The following is a 12,223-nucleotide window of genomic DNA, read 5'->3' as shown; positions in this document are numbered from 1 at the left end:
CAGGATTTCACAACTCCTTTAGGAACATACACTGTGTACTTTGAAAGATGGCATAGACTTCCTGCTCATGACTGGTGCCCTGGTATGCTTGCTTCAACTTCGAAACAGGCAGGAGTTTTAGCCTGCTGAATTGGCAGCTGAAGAATGCATTAAGGTACCGAGCTCCTGTTTTCCTTCTCCAGCAATAAATAATATTTAAAACTAGTACTTGAGATTTTTCACTAACACTATGCTGTTGCTTACCTAACTGGACTTCTTTATCACTGCCTGTCAACATAATGAGAATGTCCTCAAATGCCTGGCAGAAAACTAGTGTAGTTCTAGTATGGAAAGGTACAAACAATTCACTTTGAATCCAATGAATCCCAGCCTCTCTCAGCTTTCCCCATTAATTGTGTTCATTATGTGGAGTGAAAAGGGTCCACCAAGCAGTGTTCTTTTCTTACTTCCTGCTTAAGCAATCCGCCTTGCTGATGTACCATTATCAAAATGTGTGGTAAATTAGTCCTGAATTGTATAGCCAGAGATCATAAATTGGAAAATTTAGGAGGATTGCCACCTCGGTGCAATTAAGGGCCTCATTACACAAGAGCATGGATCCACTTTAAATCCAGTTTCTGCCTCCTGAATTCTGGGGCTTATAGTTTAGGGAGGGGCCATTAAACTGCTCAGCCAGAGAGGTCCTGAGCCTCACTAAACTACAAACCCCAGAATTCAGCAGGAAGCAGAAACTCAACTTAAAATGGATCAAAGTCCTCAGATAGAAACAACCTGCTGGAACACCCCCTAGCTTGCAGAGTATGACACATTTTTTGCTGTCCTGATCACATTTTGATGTTGCTTGGCCACACATTTTTCATCTGTGAAATATTGTGATCCAATCCTATGGGCTAATTTTCCTGTAGTACAGTGGTTCCTCTCCCCTTTTGCCACAGAGGTCATCCCATGATATAAATCTACTTCCAGCGGGGCTCTATGATAAAAGTGAAGAGGAAGAATTGTAAAATGTTGATGCAGCAACACACGAAGCTTCCCATGTTGGATTTGCAACAATGGGGGGGGGGGGGAGGTGGCAGATGCTTCCTCCCATGGGACGGGGCAAAGGGTAAGTTGGGCCAATGCTTTGACCGGGGGTGCTTCAACAATGTCTTGAGCTTGTTTTTCTGGCGGAAGAGTGTGTTGGTGATGACAAGGTTGTGTTCCACACATTTGGTGAGAAGCAGGATGCCATTTGAGTTGCTGTTCTCCGTGTTTTTCTATGGTCCCTGGCCACAGATCGAAGTCTCATCCGAATCTTGCATTAAAGTCCCCCAGGAGGATGATTTTGTCCTCCTTAGGTATCTCCATTAGGATGGTGTCCAGCTAACAGTAAAAAATTTCCTTGATGTCTTCGTCAGTGTCTAGTGTTGGTGCATAGGCACTTATGATGGTTGCCTGTTGGTTTTTGGCAAGTTCAATTTGGAGGGTTGAGAGTCGTTCGTTGATGCCAGTGGGTAATTCGGTCAGATGCTTCACTAGGTCATTTCTGATAGCAAAGCCAACTCCATGCATTCTTCGGTGTTCTTCAGGCAGTCCCTTCCAGAAAAAGGTGTAGCCTCCTTTTTTTCCCTTCAGCTGTGCCTCTCCTGCTCTCTGGGTCTCCTGAAGTGCTGCTATGTCGATGTTAAAGTGTCCCAGTTCCCTTGCAATGATAGCAGTCCTGCATTTGGGGCAATCACTGTCAGTGTTGTCTGTGTACATTAATGCTCCAAAGTTCTTTTTTCTTTTTTGGCCACAGGGTGGTAACCCTTCTGAACACGGCAGTCCAGTCAGGGATAAAAGTGACAAACTATGTTTAGGGCACCTTTTCTAGCCCCTTCCCCATGTGGGGTGAGCAGAGTGGATCCAAAAAGGGCTATTTCGTCATGGATACAGCTGCCGAGCTACTCAACTGCCTCGAACCTTGAGGTAGAGAGACTCAATCCATATCCACCACACACGTGACAGTCTGCGATTAGGGGCTTCCAGATTTCACAGTCCTGCCCAGGCCCGTAGCCAGGATTTCGATTCGGGGGGGGGGGGGGGGAGGCTGAGGTTTTTTTTCAAGGGGGGTTTCAGTGGGGGCTGAGTTTCGGGGGGGGGGGCTGAGTCTGAGTGAAAGAGGGTCTACTCTAGCAAACCTTTTGTATCATTACCCCAATACCCCCATGCATATGGGATATATTGAGTATGGTGATCAGATCATGATATGAATAAACATAACAGTTTAAATAATGCACCAGTAAGGCCTTTTCGCGAACCACCATGAGAATTTCGGGGGGGGGGGGGCTGAAGCTCCTCAAGCCCCCCCCCCCCCCCGGCTACATGCCTGGTTCTGCCCCTGCCGCCACTCGCTGATCATCATGGGACTTTTGTTGGTTTGTTTTTATTTCTCTTGGAAGATACCTGTGCATGAGGTTTTTTTTTGTGTGGAGGTCAGTGCACAGCTGATCAACACACAGTCTTCACAGAGTGAGGTCCCATCTAGTGGCATGGTTAACATGACAACAGTGGCTTTTCAATCTGTTGCAGCCTTCTTCTGTCTTCACAGCCATTGTAACATGTACCATGTTATCCTCCGCCTGCTCCACCATTGAGGTCTTTGGGTGTTTGGATGGTGCTTGGTCTGGAACCTCCCCTGCAGCCCCTCCTGGGAGTGCATGACTCCAGTGATTGCGCCCGTAGGTTCAGTGGAACAGGCAAGCCCCTTCACCATGACAAGGTGACAATCCATCGAGGGGGTGTGCTAGAGTAATATCACTGATACAAACCAGACTAGGATACCACCTTCTGCATAACAGCCCAGAAAGTGCAATGTTTTGTATCTACACTGGCATAAACTACCCGAGGAATCCTGGAAGTTGTAGTCAAAAAATTTAACTTTTTCCTAGCTATGTATTCAACATGAAGGACCTATATTAATACCAATAAAATTGTCTATTTGTGTTTTAAAATGGGTAGATTAATAATGATACAGATTCATACTCTGTCAGGTAAGCCTACTCAGTTTATGATATTCTGACCAGTTCTCCAGGGAAGAGGCCCTGCAGTGCAAATAGTCTCATTTCTGTTTCCCAGCTCGTAACCTTGGAGCATCCGTCTCTACTCCCAGTTGTGCAGCAGTTATAATGATATTGATTGGCACTATTTATTCTACCAAGCTCACTCAACTTTACTTTCAACTATGTTCTTTTTTTCTGACCTGAGAGATTGATTTGATTTAAACTGTTGGAAGGATTCAAAGCTAATGAGAGTCACACTTTGTTGGTACTCTCTATACTTACCGAAGCATAAAGAAGAGAGTTTGTTTAGCCATGCTAACGAATTTTGGCAGATGATACTTTTAATCCAGATGTATTGTCAAATGTTCATTTCTACCTTTAAAATAATGTCTTCTTTATAATATTAGTCACAAACACTAGTCAATGAGCCTGGTGCTATACAAACTCAATTACTGCAAGTGGAAGCAGAAATTCTTTTCACCAAACATAACTGTTCAAAGAAACCCTGAGCTTCTTTTGGCTAACTGCCAGGGATCCAATGCCTTCTTATGACTATGTAGCTTTAACTTATACTGTGAACTTCTTTGGGTCCCATACTGAAAGAAAGGTGGGATTTAAAATTTAAAAATAGATAAGTCAAAACATTTTACATGAAAGAACTAAAGCCTATTTTTTCCCCATTTGTTCTTCTCCAAGAACTAAAATTCAAAATTCAGGTTGACAATAACTGACTAAACTAAACCTAAGCAAAAATAAAACTGGAAAGAGGTACACAATTATCCGAATGGATTATATCAAAAATCTAGCCCACTCTTTTGGCAGGCTCCCAGAGAGATGCTCATATGACAAACAACTCTCAGACAAAACAAAGAAATATTGTCATCATTCAATTTCAAATGAATAGAACCAAATTTATTCTAAATTCTTTTCTCCACTTTATACTCTTTTTCTTTCTTTCTTTCGGCTGTAGTATCTTAGGTCTATGAATAAACCAGGGTCAAACTAGATGTCATACATTGCTGGTGTTTCATATATGTTTCGCTCCTATGGCACACTATTATCTTTGTTGCAAGTAACCCATATCAGATATAAAGGAAGTTATGTATTTCCTGCAACTAGTATGCCATTCCCTATGACAACAGACTTTCCTCCAAACTGCATGCCTCAGGATTCAACCTTCCAAATTAAGCTTGTTCCTTTTCTGAAACTAAGCAACAAAGCAAAACACTAGTCTTTGCAAGGTATGAAACTAAGGGAATCGTGCTAAGAGACAGACGCTTTCACTAATTTAATGAGCAAAGAAGTGCAATAATGAGAATCTTCATACTGGTAGGTGGCCACAATCAGTGATCATGTGACTACTGGGGAACAACATCTTTGTGTAATAAAGTTCTAAATGTATTATCTAGTTTAACTCTTAAGTACAAGAATAGTGTGTGTATATGCTTTTGAAGTAGTCTATCAAATTATGCATGAAGTCAATAGGCTTTTCTTAGGCAGTAATACCAAGAGGCAGTTTTGCTAGTTCCTTCCTCTGAAAAATAGCCTAGGTAAAGGTAAAGGTAAAGGTTTCCTCTGACATTGTCCGATTCGGCCGGGGGGGGGGGGTGCTCATCTCCATTTCCGATGTTGTCCGTGGACACCTCCAAGGTCATTGGGGTCAACATGACTACATGGAGCACCATTACCTTCCCGCCGGAGCAGCACCGATTGATCTACTCACATTTGCATGTTTTTGAACTGCTAGGTTGGCAGAAGCTGGGGCTAACTGTGGGAGCTCACTCCGCTCCCTGGATTCAAACCATCGACCTTTCGGTCAGCAAGTTCAGCAGCTCAGTGGTTTTAACCCACTGCACCACCAGTTTACTGGAAGCTTATGTTCAGATCTCTTAAATATCAGACCAACACGTGTTTATAACATGATGTAACATGATGTATCATGTTACATATCCTAGTCCCTTACGAAATCCAAATTCCGTTTTAAGACCCTGGAAGCTGGGAAGCTCAAGGCCTAATGCAACTTACTGTGCTAAATATGCAAACTGCAGAGTTACACAGAAATTCTTTCTTTGAATTTATTTATTTATTTATTTATTTAGGGTACTTCTACCCCGCCCTTCTCAACCCCCTAAAGGGGACTCAGGGTGGCTTCCAACCGGCATACGTTGATGCCTACAATTCACACAATAAAATACATAGTAACAACAGTTATAACAATTAAAACATTACATTAATACAGTAAAAATACAATAAAAAGCCAGCCTGGTGGCCATCGTTTTGCCAAGTCCGTAATTAATAAATTCATTCCACTTATCATAGTCCATTTCCAAAGCTTTAGTCGTCATTGTCCATTATCAGTCTGCCAGATTACCCAAAGGCTTGGCCCCATATCCATGTTTTTAATTTACTTCTGAAAGAGGAGGAGGGATGACGATTATCTAATTTCCCCAGGGAGTGAATTTCACAGGCGGGGGGCCACCACCGAGAAGGCCCTGTCCTTCGTCCCCGCCCATCTCGTTTGTGATGAGGGCGGGGCTGAGAGCAGGGCCTCTCCAGAAGATCTTAAATTCCTAGGCAAGATGTAGAAGGAGATATGTTCGGACAGGTACGCTGGGCCGGTGCAGTATAGGGTTTTATAGGTCAAGACCAGCACTTTGAATTGTGCTCGGAACTGAATCGGCAGCCAGTGGAACTGACATAACAGAGGGGTGGTATGCTCTCTGTATGATGCTCCAGTGGGAAGTCTAGCTGCCGCCTGCTGGACTAGTTGAAGCTTCCAAACAGTCTTCAAAGGCAACCCCATGTACAGCGCGTTGCAGCAATCTATTCGGGATGTAACAAGAGCGTGGACCACTGTGGCCAGATCAGACTTCCCAAGGTACGGGAGCAGCTGGCGCACAAGTTTTAATTGAGCAAAAGCTCTCCCGGCCACTTCTGAGACCTGGGGTTCCAAGCTCAGCGATGAGTCCAGGATCACTCCCAAGCTGCGAACCTGCGTCTTCAGGGGGAGTGTAACCCCATCTGTAACCTTATGCCCTGTTCGGCCTTGCAACTGACCAGTAGGACCTCTGTCTTGTCTGGATTCAGTTTCAATTTGTTAGCTCTCATCCAGTCCGACACAGCAGCCAAGCACCGGTTCAGAGTCTGGACAGCGTCCTTGGTGACAGGTGAGAAGGAGTGACAGATTTGGACATCATCTGCATAGAGATAATATCTCATTCCGAAACTTCAGATGATCTCCCCCAGCGGCTTCATGTAGATGTTAAACAACATCGGGTACAGAATTGAACCCTGTGGGACCCAGTAACACCTTCTGGGACCGTCCCTCAAGAAAGGAATGGAGCCACTGCAAAGCAGTACCCCCAAGTCCCATGTTTACGAGGCGTCCCAGAAGGATACCATGGTCAACGGTATCGAAGGCCGCTGAGAGGTCGAGCAGAACCAACAGGGACACACTGCCCTGTCCAGTTCCCGGTGAAGATCATCTATCAAGGCGACCAAGGCTGTCTGAATATTTGATGCCACTATTGAAACAATGCCTCTTATTTACTTTTGTAAAGAGTTCTGTCAGTGTATAACACAAATTACTAATGTGCAAGCTAGACAGTAGGCGTCACTTATTTTCTCTTTGGCAAATTGATTTAGTTGCATCAGAAATCAGCCATTACTGTTCTTATTCAGACAGGGTAATCAGTGGGTTTATGGTAAGTTTTTTTTTTAAAAAAATAGGATTCTATCATGAATCCTATGAGAACAAGAAATACTTTAGAGAATTACAGAAGTGCAGAAATGATCCATCTTCTTGTACACCTCTTAAAGAAATTCTGCAATAGTAACTGGGCTTTGCATCATTTGCTTTCTCCTAAGAGGTTCCACAGCCATTTTAGGTTGTTTATTAAGCTAGCCGACATAAAATAACATGTCACAAATGCATTTTGAAAATGATAATAGCAAATAAACATATGGAATATTTCCTAGCAATCTGGCAAGGCACTTATTGTATAGATATAAGCATTTTAATTATCTCTTGCCTCCCATTACTAGCTGATTGACCCCAGGGGCTGTGTCTTAAATCTTTATGGAAGAAATTATCAAGTCAATGTATCTAATTTTGGTCGGGATTTAAAAAAACCCAGAATTCAGAACATTTTTTAAAACAGTTATTTTAAAAAGGGTTCAGAAGTAAATACTGTTTCCTATTCATAATTTATTTTATACCCTGTTTTTTTTTTTTTACTGCATGCCCCAAAGTCATGATAGTCCATTTCTGTTTAATGGAAGCCAATAGAGAACATTGCTTCTCGAAGGCTGGGCTCTGTTTGGAAACACAACAGAAAAAGTCAATAAAAGTCTTCCATGTTAGGATTTGCAAAACAAGTATAAGTGAACCATATTTCCACAAGTGGATCTGATTCCGAGTCATTTTGAGTTTTGTTCTGTCATATTTGCTGTGTTAGTTTTTCACAAATATCTGAATTCCAATGCAAGGAGGTAAAGTAACAACTTAGGACCTTGTCACACAGCCCAGCTGGACAGTTCTGTCTTGTGGTGTCCCGTGCACCCTCCCTTCTCCCTTCACCCCACCCCCCATCACATGGCAGAAAGGGTGGCAACGCAAGGCAATGTGTGTTGCCCCATTACCCTTTCTGCCATCACATGGGCTTTTGGGGCCAAAAGTGCAGGTAGCTTCATCAGAGCTACCTAGATGACGCTTTCCTCCCCATAGTGGTGGGTGAAGTGCCTTTTGGTGCTTCGCCTCCACTTTGGGAGGAAAGTAGATGGGGCCTGCTGTGTATCATGAGATGGCGCACGGAAGGCTCCATCAAAGCCATGCATGAAGGTGGCAAAATGGGGCGTTTTTGCTCCATGTGAAGAGGTCCAAGGTGTCCATCCTTGTCCAAGGACAGGGGTGTCAAACTTGTGGCCTTCTGGGTGTTTTGGACTTCAGCTCCCAGAATTCCTGGCCATTGGGCAAGCTGGCTAGGGCTTCTGGAAGTAGGAGGCCCAAACATCTATGGGGCTACAAGTTTGATACTCTGCTCTAGCGTAAGTGCCTGAGATCTAGGAAAACTTGGAGGCAGAGACTTAAAGGATGGTATTGATCTTATGTGGATTTAACTCATACTTGACCTGGAAGCCATCAGCCCTCACTGACTGCTCATGAAACATAATAAATGAATTGGTTTAGAACCCCAGCAAGATAACAAGTTTCACCTTCAAAGTTAAGTTCACCCCATCTCCAGGGTCTGCTATGATATTCCCTTATTTCAAAGTGTTGAGAGTTCATTTTTGCTGGTTGGAGGATTTCTGTGACTTACTTTTGTCTTGCTGGCAGCCAAACAGATGTCTCCTAGTGAGGATTTAGGAAAGGACAGGAGAAACTGCACGTATGAAGTCAGTAGAAAATCATGCATGTGTGACTTCACACACGCACAAAGAGACAGAGTGGGAGAGGGAGAAGGAGAGAAGGAATAAAACTTGTTTGGCTTTGGATGTCAGTTTTTATTGAGCTTTGCTAATATGATGCATGGGCATGGGAGAAGCCTCTGATGCCAACTTGGATACAAAGGCTTTGGCAGCTTGTCAGGCTGGAAGTAGTAGGTGCTTACAGTTGTAATCGCAGAATGAGCGAAGGCTCACGTACACATATGCTGACATGTAAATGTGGCTTAGGAAGTTGGTTATTGACAGCAGGAACACTTTTGACACTGACTGCCCACTGAAACAAAAGTAGGCTTCAGCGTAGCAAACAAGTTGTACTCGGGATTTCTGATCCATCAGCAAGTCTGCCAAAATGCCAGAGAGTTGAAAAGGAGAGTTCATTGTTTCAAATGAAACATGCTGTGCTCACTTGTCTGGTGCGTGCTTTGGGATGTGAATGCAAAAAGATCCTTTTCATTCGCATCATTCCCTCCCCCCTGCTTACATTGTTGGGCTGCTTATCCCAAACATTTGGCAACAAGCACCAAGATCTTTTTTGTGTAATTTGGCTGTGGAAAAGAAACACTTTTATGGAACTTTTAACACAAGTTGATTACTTGTTTGTCTTTTCTCTTGTAAGCTGCCTTGAGCGTCTTTGGGAGGGAGAAGGTATAAACTAGTGCAATGTAATGCAGCAGAGCACAGTAAAATTCTGTTTACTACACATAGTAACCAACTTTAAAATAGTTAAGGTGATGTGTATCCAAATTTATAATGCAAAACAACACCCTAAGATTCCTCTTTTCAAAGCAAGTGAAATTAAAGGCACTTCCCCAAAACAATTTGTTGCATTAGTAACTAAATTATTTCATCTTAAATTTGTACATTCTAATCTCTGTCTCAAAGATCCTCATTATTTGGGTGACGTGCAAGCTGATTGTTTTCCTCTATGGATATGGCACCAGAAATTTGGGACAGTTGGATATTTTCAGAGAGAGAGAGCGAGAGCGAGAGAGAGAGAGAGAGAGCTGTCCTACTATAAGATAGGAGTAATGAAGCAAGTAGTTAAATGCCAACATGCAATAAAATCAGCATTTCTACACATTTAAGAAACGGCTACCAACAGAGTCCATCACATGACACAAGGTCATACAGTGGGTTCCAGGAATATCGCTGTTTCTAAAGTGTGTTTTTTTCCTATGCCTCTTAAGTCTATTGGCAGTGACTTTTTTTTTCAATTCCCTATGTAAAATTGCCCAATGTACCATGTGGTGGGAATTCTCCTTTGCCCGTTTGTAAAGAAAACAATGACACCATCATGGAGGAAGGAGCCGAGATGAGCAGTATTGATTCCTTTCCCCCCGCCATTACTGTTTTGGAACCAAGGAGGAAGAAACAGTAATTTTCCTCTCTTTCTAAACGTAAAATAAATAGACTTGTCTTTTGAATTGACAGCTATTTGTACTTATAAAGAGAAATTGTAATATCATAACAATATAATAAAACTTTATTTATATTTCACCATATCTCCCCAAGTGGATTCAGGGTGGATTATCCAAATAAAATGGGGGAGGAGACAGTGGGAAGAAAAATATGTTTCTCGAGTATCTCCTCCACCTCAGGGGGGTTAAGGAGCTCCCCAACAACCCGAAACAACTCCGATGGTCTGTTAGATGCAGACGCAATGTGGGGAGTCGAGAAGGTCTTCCTGGCTGCTCGCAAAACCACAGTATAAGCCCTAATTGAGGCTCTAGCCCGTGTTTGGTCAGAGGTGCCACAAGTTTTCCTCCAGCGGCACTATAGTCTCCTTCTCATACGTTTTATCCCTGCCAGCTCCTTGGAAAACCAAGGAGCTGACATAATTCTGCACAACAAGAGGGGACGTTCGGGGGCGATCGTGTCTATCACCCTGGCCATCTCGCTATTATAATGATCAGCCAAGGTATCAACAGGATTGTCAGATGATGTCAGGTGATGGTAAGAACATGACAATGGAAGAATATTTTGCTCTTCCACTCTGACTGTTCCACGGTCCACAATAAAAACTAAGTTGAGCATATGTCCAACCTGGAGGGTGGGTCCAGATATTACTTGAGACAGCCCCATGGTCGTCATGGCAACCATGAAATCTTAAGCTGCACCAGTTAACGTGTCCTCTGTGTGAATGTTAAAGTCTCCCAGCACTACCAATTGCTGAGAGACCAATATCAAATTAGGGACCACCTCTGCTAGCTCTGGCAGGGTTGGGAGGACAATGGCTTTATAAACAAGCACCTTGGTCTCCCTACGGATGTCCCATCCCTCAAATACTCTCTGCTTCATTCTGAAAAATGTTGCACTCGCAGAGCTCAGCCGGTGTTGTATTTCAGTGTCAATGTTGACTTTTGTGGAGAGGTGGCTGTCAAGGTAGCAGAAATGGTCAACATTTTCTAATGTTACACCATTAAGCTGTATTTCTGGCATTGCAGATGGATTGGTCAGTGCCTGATGGAAGAACAATTTTGTTTTCTCAATATTCAATGAGTGGCCAAGCTTCTTGTATGCTTCTGCAAAGGTCTTAAGAGTGGCTTGTAGGTCTTCTTCTGAATGTGCACAGATGACGTTGTCATCAGCATATTGGAGTTCTACAACAGATGTTGTTGTGACCTTGATTTTGGCTTTCAGTCTGCTGAAGTTAAATAGCTTGAAATTTGTTTGATAGATGATTTCCACTCTGGAGAGCTTCCCATTAACAAGATAAAGTATCATAGTGATGAAGACGGAAAATAAGGCAATAACACAACCCTGTTTGACACCTGACTTTGGGAGCCATTTCTGTCCAAGACTGTTGCTGTCATGTCATCGTGGAGGAGCCGCAGGATGTTCACAAATTTGTCAGGGCACCTGAGTTTTTGGAGGATGGTCCAGAGAATGCTGCGATTCACAGTATCAAATGCCTTTGCAAGGCCAATGAATGCTATGTACAGATGTTGATTTCGTTCCCTGAATTTTTCTTTGAGCTGTCTTGCAATAAAGATCATGTCCACCATTCCTCTAGAGGGGTGGAAGCCATTCTGAGATTTGGTACTGGTTAATAAAATGGGACAAAGGATGACAGGGAGGAAGGATTATTGAAGCCTATCAGAGAGAGATATTGAATGGTTCCAATCCTATCTTGACATATGGGATTAATCGGAACGACTAATGTTTCTGTTCCTTCTATTGCTAAAAAGAACAAAGAGAAAACTAAATCAAGGAGAAACTCCCAGCTAGAGAAAAGATTTTCCACTTTACATATGCAGTGGTAGCTTAAAAAATACTTAAGAAATCCCCATTTAGCTTTGAATTTTATTTTGGTGCACTTTTGGATTTTGTATTTCACCATTTCTTTGCCAAAGTTAAAGTAATTGGAATATATTTTAAAGTCGAAATGCCGGAATATCACCATATGCCCTACGTAAGATAGAGTTATATCTTCCTGCCACCTTATAAAATCATGTTAGCTATTAAGAGCCAAATGCAATGAATACAATTTTTAGATACCAAATGAGAAGTGTGACTGTTTTGACACTGTCATGTTATGAGAATCATCCAATCAAAATTAAGCATACAACTTAAAAGTGAATTATGTGTATGTCATGCCCTGTTTTATTTCATGTGTTGTTTCTTAACACCATAAATGTTTTAGAAGTTTCCATTGATGTAGCATGTAATAAAAACCATGGGGTGTGTTTCTAATTACTATGTGTGATTATAGACATGTAATTTGAAACACGATAGATTTACACAGATATTTGTAATGA

Source organism: Anolis sagrei, chromosome 1 (genome assembly GCF_037176765.1).
Source record: "Anolis sagrei isolate rAnoSag1 chromosome 1, rAnoSag1.mat, whole genome shotgun sequence".
In the NCBI taxonomy this organism is placed as follows: Eukaryota; Metazoa; Chordata; class Lepidosauria; order Squamata; family Dactyloidae; genus Anolis; species Anolis sagrei.
The sequence above is the reverse complement of the archived record's forward strand: the minus strand, read 5'-3'. Positions refer to the sequence as shown.